The sequence below is a fragment of the Lineus longissimus genome, chromosome 1 (genome assembly GCF_910592395.1).
Source record: "Lineus longissimus chromosome 1, tnLinLong1.2, whole genome shotgun sequence".
Taxonomy (NCBI): domain Eukaryota; kingdom Metazoa; phylum Nemertea; class Pilidiophora; order Heteronemertea; family Lineidae; genus Lineus; species Lineus longissimus.
In genome coordinates, this window is record NC_088308.1 from 28,822,676 (window position 1) to 28,832,412 (window position 9,737).

The 9,737-nt window shown below is 37.2% G+C and overlaps 1 long non-coding RNA gene across 5 annotated transcripts; it reads right to left on the reverse strand.

Moving 5' to 3' along the window:
* Positions 1–735: 735 nt before the first annotated feature.
* Positions 736–7,316, reverse strand: LOC135496289 (uncharacterized). Of its 5 annotated transcripts, XR_010448636.1 has the most exons (6): positions 5,960–6,238; positions 5,533–5,608; positions 3,043–3,103; positions 2,616–2,691; positions 2,338–2,408; positions 739–2,117 (listed from the first exon to the last, which is right to left on the reverse strand). It is a non-coding gene; the product is annotated as an uncharacterized LOC135496289 (long non-coding RNA). The 5 variants fall into 5 exon arrangements; XR_010448634.1 differs by having other exon boundaries at positions 736–2,408; XR_010448633.1 differs by lacking the exons at positions 739–2,117; positions 2,338–2,408; positions 2,616–2,691; positions 3,043–3,103 and adding exons at positions 3,780–5,329; positions 7,138–7,316 and having other exon boundaries at positions 5,960–6,023.
* Positions 7,317–9,737: the final 2,421 nt, after the last annotated feature.

The window sequence follows — 9,737 nt, forward strand, 5'->3', positions numbered from 1 at the left end:
TGAAATTTATAATTTACAAATTACAAATTACAAATCGTTTATTGAAACCGTGTAAAAAGTTACATTTTACATAAGATGAAAGTACAATGACCATAAGCATGATGAACTAAATAACTGGTGTGACATTGTTGTGGATTTGGTGGTGTGCAGCTGGAGGAGTGGACAATGTCACAACCAGGGTTCCTACATTATATACAGTGGAACCTCCGTTAGTAGACACCTCTCTATTAAAGACAACCTTTCCAATAAGGACACTAGTTTTGGTCCCAAATTGGTTGTTTCCATTCAATTTTGACTTCTCTAATCAGTCTTTGGGTGTTCCGAATGCTTGACACATTTCGAACATGTTTTGGTTGGAAACAACCCTACAGTCTTACACTTATGGCTGAATGAATGACAGTGCATTTTCGTGTAAGCTCGGTGACGAAATGCTGCGACACTATTCGTCACCAACATGCTTGATGGGTGGTGCCATCTGCACAAAGGACGATGAATTAAATAACTGATGTGACATTGTCGCTGCATTTGCAGGTGTCCACATCGAGGAGAAGATGATGTCACTACATGTACCAGGGTGTGTACTTTCATATACAGTGGACCTACTTTTTGTGGACACCTTCCTATTGAGGACAACCTCTTTAATAAGGACAGTAGTTTTTGGTTCCAAATTGGTTGTTTCCATTCAACTCGACTTCTCAGTTTAGGACACCTCTCTGTTAAAACAGCACTTTTCAGTCCCTGGGGCATTTCTGGAAATTTCATGCTATAGAGCAATAGGTTCAGCTAAGTGACAAGAACAGTACTATAAGACGGTTTTAAAAAGTTGAAAATTATTTATTTAAATGACATATGAATGGTTCAGCAGTAATTGGCAGTGTGCATTATGTAATGAAATATGATTTACATAATATAACATTTTTGTGACAAATAGTACAGATGATGGATAAATCGATACAGTGGATAGCTGTTAGAATATGCAATACATGCAATAGCATTTGTTTTCATTGAGATTTTGCGAGAACCAAGTGGTATTTTGACAAGATAATAGAAAGCCAATAACACTACAAGAACATGACTTCAATACATTGACATTGTAGTACTTGGTATACTAAAAATATTCAAAGATGGGTATCTCGAGTTAAAGTACAAGATGTATGAATGAAGGAGGCACTCGGGTAAGAAATGGTGTCGCTAATGAAAGATTAGAATTAAGACATATCTCTGTATTTCATGTGGTGTACTGACAAATGGTGCAGTTTGTTAGCAATTTTGTACATAGTTGGTGTGTCATGTTTATTCATACATCTTGCTCTATAAAAGCGAGTGAGAGAGGCATTGTGACATTAGAGTGTTGTATATCTATAGAATATGTGACCCGTCACAGCAAAACCAGGTACATGTCGCACAGAAGAGGAGCCTAAATGACACCAGGAGATAATGGAAGAAATTGATGTGCTCATATTTTACAAAAGGCAGACAATAGATAAATGAACAAACAGTCCGTCTCAACCTGCCAAGCTCAGAGCGACATGCGCCTGGTTTTGCTGTGACGGGTCACATATACAAAGTTTACATAAAACAAGATTTGTATGTTTATTTAGGAGTACAAAAGTTGTATATAAAATGCCGACTTCATAATGATTTATAGGACACAAAATTTGACATGACAGCATTTTATAAAATATGAATAATCTATAATGAGAATAGTTTTGTAGCACCAATGATTTGAAAATACTGAATTTATTTATTGCATGAATAGAACACAAAAAACAGGATGATACCATGATTGTCACATGCGTGAAATATATTGTCATGGATGGGCATTGGGAACAAAAAGAATTGCTGTTATCAGCTGCATTGGTAGCGATTGCTTTAGCTGATTTTCAGAAACTGACAGGAATGAGAATGTTGATATAGTGTTGAAAAAATATTTTTATAACATACATTGCATTCAACACTAAGAAGTAGACGAGTACTAATTTCGCACACTTGAAAATATATGGACATTGACTGTCACTGGTAGTGGTAGTAGAGTAATTACATGCCATCAGCAGCACTAATTCAGACAGTTTTCGCTGTGCTTCAGTAACTGACTGGAATGACTAAGTTTGATTGTGCTGAAATGATACATAATAACGTACATTGCATAAACAAAATGAATACAAGATTTGTACTGTCTTGAAATATATGGACAGGGACAGTCACTGGAAGTTTGACATGCCATCAGTTGCACTGCTCCCGACAGTTTTCACTGTGCTTCAGTAACTGACTGGAATGACTAAGTTTGATTGTTCTGTATTTGCCTCCATTTGGATTTTGTGAACAAAAGTTACTAACCTTGTGTAATTGAAGTGTCGAATTCGCCTTGGTCGAAATGATAATACAGTAAATAAATCTATTGAATGTTGCTGAAAAGAAAACATTTACTACGTTAGAAGCCATGTACATGATAACACCACCACCACCATTATCAATATCATCACAAGTCAACTGGGGAATATGTGTGATATTTGTTCAAAACTTGCGTATATGGTATTTGCAGGTCTATTGTATTGTAACATATTTTTCACTTTCAAAATTAACTTTTTTACTAGAAATTATGAATCAATACTAACCATAAGAAGCGTATGAAATTACAGAAGGCCTTCGTCGAAAAATGTAATGTACTTGTACTCATTCGTGTCATTAAACCTGAAAGCAGCACAGCATAACAGTGAAATTACCGTGACATCAATGGATGTCAAACTAACGTAGTGACGTAAATTTGAATTCGAAGTGCACAATTTCACAATTAAGGTTTTGAACACATTGAGAACTGAAAAACTTCAATCAAATGCTTTCACACCAATGATATGATTGTGGCGCTCCTGATGAGGTATCGCCCTCTGCTGAGCAGCTTTGGTCGTAACTAGGGTAAATGTTTTTTTCAAGTGATATGAGCGATGCAATACCTTAGTTACCACCAGCGCCACGTAGCAGTCAATGAAGTTGTGCTGGTACCCCATTAACGTCATGCTTCAAATTTGAAGAAATTAATATTACCTTCATCAAGTACGTAATATTACACCAGGCCTTTGTCGAAAATGTAGATCTCGAAGTCTAACTGTAATGAAAGACAAGCCTATCGGCGTCTGATTCACAATGTGGTTTGTGAGGAGTGTCATAGTCGTCAACAGTGTAGCTTACGTATTTCGAAGACCAGTGGAATTGGCGGCGTCAAATTATTAGTGAAATTTATAATTTACAAATTACAAATCGTTTATTGAAACCGTGTAAGATGAAAGTACAATGACCATAAGCATGATGAACTAAATAACTGGTGTGACATTGTTGTGGATTTGGTGGTGTGCAGCTGGAGGAGTGGACAATGTCACAACCAGGGTTCCTACATTATATACAGTGGAACCTCCGTTAGTAGACACCTCTCTATTAAAGACAACCTTTCCAATAAGGACACTAGTTTTGGTTCCAAATTGGTTGTTTCCATTCAATTTTGACTTCTCTAATCAGTCTTTGGGTGTTCCGAATGCTTGACACATTTCGAACATGTTTTGGTTGGAAACAACCCTACAGTCTTACACTTATGGCTGAATGAATGACAGTGCATTTTCGTGAAAGCTCGGTGACGAAATGCTGCGACACTATTCGTCACCAACATGTTTGATGGGTGGTGCCATCTGCACAAAGGACGATGAATTAAATAACTGATGTGACATTGTCGCTGCATTTGCAGGTGTCCACATCGAGGAGTAGATGATGTCACGACATGTACCAGGGTTTGTACTTTCATATACAGTGGACCTACTTTTTGTGGACACCTTTCTATTGAGGACAACCTCTTTAATAAGGACAGTAGTTTTTGGTTCCAAATTGGTTGTTTCCATTCAACTCGACTTCTCAGTTTAGGACACCTCTCTGTTAAAACAGCACTTTTCAGTCCCTGGGGCATTTCTGGAAATTTCATGCTATAGAGCAATTGGTTCAGCTAAGTGACAAGAACAGTACTATAAGACGGTTTTAAAAAGTTGAAAATTATTTATTTAAATGACATATGAATGGTTCAGCAGTAATTGGCAGTGTGCATTATGTAATGAAATATGATTTACATAATATAACATTTTTGTGACAAATAGTACAGATGATGGATAAATCGATACAGTGGATAGCTGTTAGAATATGCAATACATGCAATAGCATTTGTTTTTATTGAGATTTTGCGAGAACCAAGTGGTATTTTGACAAGATAATAGAAAGCCAATAACACTACAAGAACATGACTTCAATACATTGACATTGTAGTACTTGGTATACTAAAAATATTCAAAGATGGGTATCTTGAGTTAAAGTACAAGATGTATGAATGAAGGAGGCACTCTGGTAAGAAATGGTGTCGCTAATGAAAGATTAGAACAGTCCGTCTCAACCTGCCAAGCTCAGAGCGACATGCGCCTGGTTTTGCTGTGACGGGTCACATATACAAAGTTTACATAAAACAAGATTTGTATGTTTATTTAGGAGGAGTACAAAAGTTGTATATAAAATGCCGACTTCATTATGATTTATAGGACACAAAATTTGACATGACAGCATTTTATAAAATATGAATAATCTATAATGAGAATAGTTTTGTAGCACCAATGATTTGAAAATACTGAATTTATTTATTGCATGAATAGAACACAAAAAACAGGATGATTACATGATTGTCACATGCGTGAAATATATTGTCATGGATGGGCATTGGGAACAAAAAGAATTGCTGTTATCAGCTGCATTGGTAGCGATTGCTTTAGCTGATTTTCAGAAACTGACAGGAATGAGAATGTTGATATAGTGTTGAAAAAATATTTTTATAACATACATTGCATTCAAATAACACTAAGAAGTAGACGAGTACTAATTTCGCACACTTGAAAATATTTGGACATTGACTGCCACTGGTAGTGGTAGTAGAGTAATTACATGCCATCAGCAGCACTAATTCAGACAGTTTTCGCTGTGCTTCAGTAACTGACTGGAATGACTAAGTTTGATTGTGCTGAAATGATACATAATAACGTACATTGCATAAACAAAATGATTACAAGATTTGTACTGTCTTGAAATATATGGACAGGGACAGTCACTGGAAGTTTGACATGCCATCAGTTGCACTGCTCCCGACAGTTTTCACTGTGCTTCAGTAACTGACTGGAATGACTAAGTTTGATTGTTCTGTATTTGCCTCCATTTGGATTTTGTGAACAAAAGTTACTAACCTTGTGTAATTGAAGTGTCGAATTCGCCTTGGTCGAAATGATAATACAGTAAATAAATCTATTGAATGTTGCTGAAAAGAAAACAGTACGTTAGAAGCCATGTACATGATAACACCACCACCACCATTATCAATATCATCACAAGTCAACTGGGGAATATGTGTGATATTTGTTCAAAACTTGCGTATATGGTATTTGCAGGTCTATTGTATTGTAACATATTTTTCACTTTCAAAATTAACTTTTTTACTAGAAATTATGAATCAATACTAACCGTAAGAAGCGTATGAAATTACAGAAGGCCTTCGTCGAAAAATGTAATGTACTTGTACTCATTCGTGTCATTAAACCTGAAAGCAGCACAGCATAACAGTGAAATTACCGTGACATCAATGGATGTCAAACTAACGTAGTGACGTAAATTTGAATTCGAAGTGCACAAATTCACAATTAAGGTTTCGAACACATTGAGAACTGAAAAACTTCATACAAATGCTTTCACACCAATGATATGATTGTGGCGCTCCTGATGAGGTATCGCCCTCTGCTAAGCAGCTTTGGTCGTAACTAGGGTAAATGTTTTTTTCAAGTGATATGAGCGATGCAATACCTTAGTTTCCACCAGCGCCACGTAGCAGTCAATGAAGTTGTGCTGGTACTCCATAAACGTCATGCTTCAAATTTGAAGAAATTAATATTACCTTCATCAAGTACGTAATAATATTACACCAGGCCTTTGTCGAAAATGTAGATCTCGAAGTCTAACTGTAATGAAAGAAAACATCAATGTGACAATATGGTCTACTATGTATGAGGGGGAGAACGGGTATTTTCGGGACACTGGGATGGGCCGAAAATAACTGTCGGGATTCGGGATAGACACCCTTATTTTAGCGGGATTCGAGACAAGCCGTGTTTTGCGTCACGATTCGGCTAAAATTGCGTATTGGGAAACGGGATAAGCCTTTTTTCCTAACGGGACGTCGAGACAGTTACCCCCCCCTTCCCCGTTCCCACCCTCATGACATGTAGCATTGTTTGTAGGCCTATTGTTACTCACAATCTATTTTTTTGTAATTGATACTGGTAGTATCAATGTGAAATATGCCACACGTTGGGAGCATGCAAGGCCTAGTACAATACACCATCATCACAATCAAATATTTCAATAATACACTGTCAACGAGAATGAATGTTCAACCATCAATCACGTGCATTGTAGTAGTGTACATCCCCCATCCCGAGACAAGACCACTAATGAATATTCATAGGTTGGAGGGTCCAGGCCTATCTATTAGACGAGTGCATGTTTTTTACTCTCAAGTACATATTTGGAGAGGTATTGAAAAAATATTTGTTGTGGCAAGTCTACAGATATAAAGAAATTATTTGATGAAAAAATTAATTTCGAATTTTGCTAATTGGGTAATAGGGGGCGTGTTTTGAGTTTTTTCTGCCAGTTGGCTGAAAAGAGTGGAAATATCAAAGTCTGTCTAATTTGTCGATTAAAAAAAAATTTCCGTGGTCAATCACCATTTTATTTTTCACCATTTACTTGCCCGACTGTCCGGAATAACATAATCTAAATTTCAGATTCACAACACCACGCGTTCTTTGATGCGTCGCGGTCAAACATTGACAATTTAACTGCTAAAAGGCTTAAAAAATCAATTGTGGTCTTGTCTCTCCCATGACGGCTTGCGCCCCGCTGACACGACGAGCACATGGCTGAGCCAATCCATCGCCTATACACTACTTTACAAAAATCGACACCTACTGAAACTTTCACTAATTATTCTCGGAAATGTACTTTATCGTTACATCAATAAATGCACATTCGAATTTCAAAACTACCACTTATTTTTGCCGTGAAACTGACCTGAGTTATCGAAACACCGTCACTGCGAAAAGAGGAAGAAGCAGGTCCGCATTTATCGAAATATTGCTAAATATAATTGTCAAAATGTCGACCAAATTACCAATTAAATCACAATAAACTTATCAAATGTTCACTCATGCCTTTGGGTGAAAAAATACTGATTTTTCAATCATTCTCAATTTTACAAATCACCAATCACAAAAAGAAATAATGATGCAATTACCCAAAATAGATGAGATTTGACCACTGGTATAATTCCGCCATCTTGGATATCGGCATCGTCACCACCACTTCAAATTCTAAAGTCTTATTCAGGCCTAATATGTGTCACCTGCTGTGGTAAAATGGCTTGTTTTATCAATAAATAACAAAATATGATCTTTGTAAATAAAATCGGAGATCTTCTGGTGTGTTTTTATGTGAATTTATTACGAACTATCAATGCAGCGCAGGGCAGCCATCGTGTTCTCATGCGTAGTGGCGATGCGATAGCCATCCGCGGCACTGCTTTTCAAGATGGTGGCAATTGCCCAGTGCTAGAGGCGTTGTAAGGAAAATTGAGAGCAGGCCCCTAATGAATGAACTCTCAACGATATCGATATATTTTCGTAATTCCAGCACAACTGTTCACCAATGAACGTCCACCGACAATCCCACTTAACGAATATTAATATCAATTCATATCATGTATCTTAAAACGCTTTTATTTCATTTTAAAAAGAGTTATCGAGTGAACGATGACCTCCTACCGTACCCTCGAAATAAACAGCCAAAATGACCACAAAAACACCTTTTTAGAAAAAAACAGCGATTTTTACGAAATAAATGTCATCAGAGACGAAACTAGACACTAATTTAGCTAGGTATGCACAGTAATAGTACCTGAAGTGATCGATTTCAAGGAGAAAATACACTGAAAACAACTTTTCAGGAACAGAAATAAGATCACATTGTGAATAAAAACATCAATGTGACAATATGGTCTACTATGTATGAGGGGGAGAACGGGTATTTTCGGGACACTGGGATGGGCCGAAAATAACTGTCGGGATTCGGGATAGACACCCTTATTTTAGCGGGATTCGAGACAAGCCGTGTTTTGCGTCACGATTCGGCTAAAATTGCGTATTGGGAAACGGGATAAGCCTTTTTTCCTAACAGGACGTCGAGACAGTTACCCCCCCCTTCCCCGTTCCCACCCTCATGACATGTAGCATTGATTGTAGGCCTATTGTTACTCACAATCTATTTTTTTGTAATTGATACTGGTAGTATCAATGTGAAATATGCCACACGTTGGGAGCATGCAAGGCCTAGTACAATACACCATCATCACAATCAAATATTTCAATAATACACTGCCAACGAGAGGAGAGTGAATGTTCAACCATCAATCACCTGCATTGTAGTGTACATCCCCCATGACGGCTTGCGCCCCGCTGACACGACGAGCACATGGCTGAGCCAATCCATCGCCTATACACTACTTTACAAAAATCGACATCTACTGAAACTTTCACTAATTATTCTCCGAAATGTACTTTATCGTTACATCAATAAATGCACATTCGAAATTCAAAACTACCACTTATTTTTGCCGTGAAACTGACCTGAGTTATCGAAACACCGTCACTACGAAAAGAGGAAGAAGCAGGTCCGCATTTATCGAAATATTGCTAAATATAATTGTCAAAATGTCGACCAAATTACCAATTAAATCACAATAAACTTATCAAATGTTCCCTCATGCCTTTGGGTGAAAAAATACTGATTTTTCAATCATTCTCAATTTTACAAATCACCAATCACAAAAAGAAATAATGATGCAATTACCCAAAATAGATGAGATTTGACCACTGGTATAATTCCGCCATCTTGGATATCGGCATCGTCACCACCACTTCAAATTCTAAAGTCTTATTCAGGCCTAATATGTGTCACCTGCTGTGGTGAAATGGCTAGTTTTATCAATAAATAACAAAATATGATCTTTGTAAATAAAATCGGAGATCTTCTGGTGTGTTTTTATGTGAATTTATTACGAACTATCAATGCAGCGCAGGGCAGCCATCGTGTTCTCATGCGTAGTGGCGATGCGATAGCCATCCGCGGCACTGCTTTTCAAGATGGTGGCAATTGCCCAGTGCTAGAGGCGTTGTAAGGAAAATTGAGAGCAGGCCCCTAATGAATGAACTCTCAACGATATCGATATATTTTCGTAATTCCAGCACAACTGTTCAACAATGAACGTCCACCGACAATCCCACTTAACGAATATTAATATCAATTCATATCATGTATCTTAAAACGCTTTTATTTCATTTTAAAAAGAGTTATCGAGTGAACGATGACCTCCTACCGCACCCTCGAAATAAACAGCCAACATGACCACAAAAACACCTTTTTAGAAAAAAACAGCGATTTTTACGAAATAAATGTCATCAGAGACGAAACTAGACACTAATTTAGCTAGGTATGCACAGTAATAGTACCTGAAGTGATCGATTTCAAGGAGAAAATACACTGAAAACAACTTTTCAGGAACAGAAATAAGATCACATTGTGAATAATAATAAGTGACGGTGACCCGTTATAAATGT